The 5,171-nt window shown below is 50.6% G+C and overlaps 1 non-coding gene across 1 annotated transcript; it reads left to right on the top strand.

The window, feature by feature from the left end:
- The first annotated feature begins 5,016 nt into the window (after positions 1–5,016).
- Positions 5,017–5,171, top strand: LOC143176689 (5.8S ribosomal RNA). The gene has a single exon (XR_013001209.1). It is a non-coding gene; the product is annotated as a 5.8S ribosomal RNA (ribosomal RNA).

Below are 5,171 nucleotides of genomic sequence, written 5' to 3' on the forward strand. Positions count from 1 at the left end.
GATTGCGTCGATTCGCTTTTCTGTACGGGGAGAAATAGAACGTTGAGTTGACTTATCGGGTCTTCGTTGGAATTACCGTCGCTGGCATTGTAAACTCCAGATGACCTTGTGATTCCTTCGTCGGGCACTGGTAAAGGGTGGCGATGATGCGTTCTATAATAGAAATACCCGTCGTAGCGTTTCTTCGGAGTCAACCCGCTCACGAAACTCTCTCTCGTCGTGGAATCCCCGCGTCGGAGAGTAAAACGCGAATTCATACTATGAAAACTTACGTCTCTCGACGATGGGACGATCCACGCGAAGAGTTGTTTACGTGTACGCGTATGGTGCGATTGCGTCGATTCGCTTTTCTGTACGGGGAGAAATAGAACGTTGAGTTGACTTATCGGGTCTTCGTTGGAATTACCGTCGCTGGCATTGTAAACTCCAGATGACCTTGTGATTCCTTCGTCGGGCACTGGTAAAGGGTGGCGATGATGCGTTCTATAATAGAAATACCCGTCGTAGCGTTTCTTCCGAGTCAACCCGCTCACGAAACTCTCTCTCTCGTCGTGGAATCCCCGCGTCGGAGAGTAAAACGCCGAAGGCTTACTATGAAACTTACGTCTCTCGACGATGGGACGATCCACGCGAAGAGTTGTTACGTGCACGCGTATGGTGCGATTGCGTCGATTCGCTTTTCTGTACGGGGAGTAATAGAACGTTGAGTTGACTTATCGGGTCTTCGTTGGAATTACCGTCGCTGGCATTGTAAACTCCAGATGACCTTGTGATTCCTTCGTCGGGCACTGGTAAAGGGTGGCGATGATGCGTTCTATAATAGAAATACCCGTCGTAGCGTTTCTTCCGAGTCAACCCGCTCACGAAACTCTCTCTCGTCGTGGAATCCCCGCGTCGGAGAGTAAAACGCGAATTCATACTATGAAAACTTACGTCTCTCGACGATGGGACGATCCACGCGAAGAGTTGTTTACGTGCACGCGTATGGTGCGATTGCGTCGATTCGCTTTTCTGTACGGGGAGAAATAGAACGTTGAGTTGACTTATCGGGTCTTCGTTGGAATTACCGTCGCTGGCATTGTAAACTCCAGATGACCTTGTGATTCCTTCGTCGGGCACTGGTAAAGGGTGGCGATGATGCGTTCTATAATAGAAATACCCGTCGTAGCGTTTCTTCCGATTCAACCCGCTCACGAAACTCTCTCTCGTCGTGGAATCCCCGCGTCGGAGAGTAAAACGCGAATTCATACTATGAAAACTTACGTCTCTCGACGATGGGACGATCCACGCGAAGAGTTGTTTACGTGCACGCGTATGGTGCGATTGCGTCGATTCGCTTTTCTGTACGGGGAGAAATAGAACGTTGAGTTGACTTATCGGGTCTTCGTTGGAATTACCGTCGCTGGCATTGTAAACTCCAGATGACCTTGTGATTCCTTCGTCGGGCACTGGTAAAGGGTGGCGATGATGCGTTCTATAATAGAAATACCCGTCGTAGCGTTTCTTCCGAGTCAACCCGCTCACGAAACTCTCTCTCGTCGTGGAATCCCCGCGTCGGAGGGTAAAACGCGATATATAATAGTATATGCCAGTGGTTCGCGCGCGTCGTCTCTGAGATACGCGGTCGACAGAGTTCCGAAAACACGTGATGTGCCACGATTTCCGTGCGTCTTACATCTTTCGACGATGGGACGATCCACGCGAAGAGAACGTTCGTGCTTGCGTGAGGTGCAACAGCGTCGATTCGCTTTTCTGTACGGGGAGAAATAGAACGTTGAGTTGACTTATCGGGTCTTCGTTGGAATTACCGTCGCTGGCATTGTAAACTCCAGATGACCTTGTGATTCCTTCGTCGGGCACTGGTAAAGGGTGGCGATGATTCGTTCTATAATAGTAATACCCGTCGTAGCGTTTCGACCGATGTCACCCGCCACGAATGTCTCTCTCGACGTGGAAACCCCGCGCCGAAGAGTAAACGCGAAGGCTTACCATACGAAAGAAAACGGTATTATACGCCTGTGGTATGTGCGTCTCGGCTCTGTGATACGCGATCGGCAGAGTTACAAAAAAACGTTGATGGGCCACGATTTCCGTGCGTCTTACATCTTTCGACGATGGGACGATCCACGCGAAGAGTAGTTACGTGCTCGCGCGAGGTGCGATAGCGTCGATTCGCTTTTCTGTACGGGGAGAAATAGAACGATGAGTTGACTTATCGGGTCTTCGTTGGAATTACCGTCGCTGGCATTGTAAACTCCAGATGACCTTGTGATTCCTTCGTCGGGCACTGGTAAAGGGTGGCGATGATTCGTTCTATAATAGAAATACCCGTCGTAGCGATTCGGCCGAGACACCCGCCACGAAACTCTCTCTCGTCGTGGAATCCCCATGTCGGAGAGTAAAACGCGAAGGCTAACTATATAAGAAACATATAGTATTATTTATGCCTGTGGTTCTCCGTTTGTCCTACTCTCAGATACGCGACTCGGAGAGTTACGAATAATCGTGATGGACCACGATTTCTGTACGTCTTACATCTTTCGACGATGGGACGATCCACGCGAAGAGATCATTCCTGCTTGCGTGAGGTGCGATAGCGCCGATTCGCTTTTCTGTACGGGGAGAAATAGAACGATGAGTTGACTTATCGGGTCTTCGTTGGAATTACCGTCGCTGGCATTGTAAACTCCAGATGACCTTGTGATTCCTTCGTCGGGCACTGGTAAAGGGTGGCGATGATTCGTTCTATAATAGAAATACCCGTCGTAGCGATTCGGCCGTGTCACCCGCCACGAAAATCTCTCTCGTCGTGGAATCCCCGCGTCGTAGAGTAAACGCGAAGGCTTGCTATAGAAGACTATAGTTTATACGCCTGTGGTTCACCGGTTGCCTGCTCTCCGGGGTACGCGATCGCGCAGGAGTTACGGAAGAACTTGATGGGCCACGATCTCCAAGCGGCTATATCTTTCGACGATGGGACGATTCACGCGAAGAGAACGTTCGTGCATGCGTGAGGTGCGATAGCGTTGATTCGCTTGTCTGTACGGGGAGAAATAGAACGATGAGTTGACTTATCGGGTCTTCGTTGGAATTACCGTCGCTGGCATTGTAAACTCCAGATGACCTTGTGATTCCTTCGTCGGGCACTGGTAAAGGGTGGCGATGATTCGTTCTATAATAGAAATACCCGTCGTAGCGTTTCGACCGATGTCACCCGCCACGAAATTCTCTCTCGTCGTGGAATCCCCGCGTCGGAGAGTAACCGCCGAAGGCTTGCTATAGAAGACTATAGTTTATACGCCTGTGGTTCACCGGTTGCCGGCTCTCCGGGGCACGCGATCGCGCGAAGGTTACGGAGGGACGTGAAGCGCCCGAGCAATGAAACGTCCGCAGGAGGAAACGAGCAACCGCCGAACATTGTTTCGCGACGTTTCCATAATGTATTGTCGTTTCGCTCGCATCCCGCTTCTTTCCCCTAGTTTCCTCGACGCGTAGTTTCGCAGCCTTAGTGGACGAATCATTCTCGATTCGAGGAAAGATATGCAGTGGGGCGTGCAATGAGCCCGCCAGAGACCACGATCTCCAATGCGTCTTTACATCTTTCGACGATGGGATGATCCACGCGAAGAGAACGTTCGTGCTTGCGCGAGGTGCGTTAGCGTCGATTCGCTTTTCTGTACGGGGAGAAATAGAACGATGAGTTGACTTATCGGGTCTTCGTTGGAATTACCGTCGCTGGCATTGTAAACTCCAGATGACCTTGTGATTCCTTCGTCGGGCACTGGTAAAGGGTGGCGATGATTCGTTCTATAATAGAAATACCCGTCGTAGCGATTCGGCCGAGTCACCCGCCACGAAACTGTCTCTCTTTCGTCGTGGAAACCCCGCGTCGGAGAGTAAAACGCGCGAAGGCTGTGACTGTAACATATATATATACAGTATACAATGCCTGTGGTTTTTGCGCGTGTCGGCTCTTCGGTATACGCGATCGGCCAGAGTTACGGAGGGACGGTGAAGCGCACGAGAAATTGAAACGGCCGCACGATTGGAACCGAGCAACCGTCGAACATTGTTTCGCGACGTTTCCATAATGCGTTTTCGTTTCGCTCGCATACCGCTTCTTTTCCCCTAGTCTCTGAGACGCGTTTTCGAGCCGTTCTTCTACTATCGATTCTCGTAGAGAGAAGGGACCGGGTAGTCTGGAAGTGGAACCCGCATCTTGCGTGTACCGTACACGGAATTGAGAGGACCGGCCGTGAAGCTCGTTTTAAAGCCGTGCGTCTGACACCCAACTCTTGCGCGCCAATTTCGCGGCAAGAGATAATATGGGACGAATGACCGGCAAAGAGCCAGCTGTGAAGTCTGTTTTTTTAATCGAATCCGTGGACGTGTGTATGCCGTAGCGTCGCTCGTCGTGTTCGTTCATGGTCGTTCCGAGAGAAAGAACGAAAGCGGTAACGAAGGGACCGGCCGTGAAGCTCGTTTTAAAGCCGCGCGTCTGACACCCAACTCTTGCGCGCCAATTTCGCGGCAAGAGATAACATGGGACGAATGACCGGCAAAGAGCCAGCTGTGAAGTCTTTTTTCATTATTTGCTTTCAATCGATCGATCGGTACGATTCGTGCAACGTTTCGCGCGATGCGACGCGAAAACATGCGCGCAACAATAGATGCGTCTGATCGGAAGAACGCGAGGGTCGACTGCACGCGATGGATTCAGTATCGGGTAGGATACAAAATATATCCCCGTCGTTTCCACGCGTGCGAGTCTTCTGCGTCTTTCGCGGGTTTTTGAATGCACTATACGCCCGGAACGTCGAGAAATATATACATATTACTTGAACGTTTTTCGTCTCGAAAGGCTTCGGTGTCGTCTCCAAGGCGACGCCTGAATCTCCTTCGCGCGCTGGTCGGAGATTCAGGTATCAACTTTTATCTTCTCTTTGAAAGAAGAGAGATATTAGGTCGAACAAATGAGAATAAAATTATATATGTGAAATATAAAATTTATACGATTACCCTGAACGGTGGATCACTTGGCTCGTGGGTCGATGAAGAACGCAGCTAATTGCGCGTCAACGTGTGAACTGCAGGACACATGAACATCGACATTTCGAACGCACATTGCGGTCCACGGATACAATTCCTGGACCACGCCTGGCTGAGGGTCG

Source organism: Nomia melanderi, unplaced genomic scaffold (genome assembly GCF_051020985.1).
Source record: "Nomia melanderi isolate GNS246 unplaced genomic scaffold, iyNomMela1 scaffold0738, whole genome shotgun sequence".
NCBI classification, from domain to species: Eukaryota; Metazoa; Arthropoda; class Insecta; order Hymenoptera; family Halictidae; genus Nomia; species Nomia melanderi.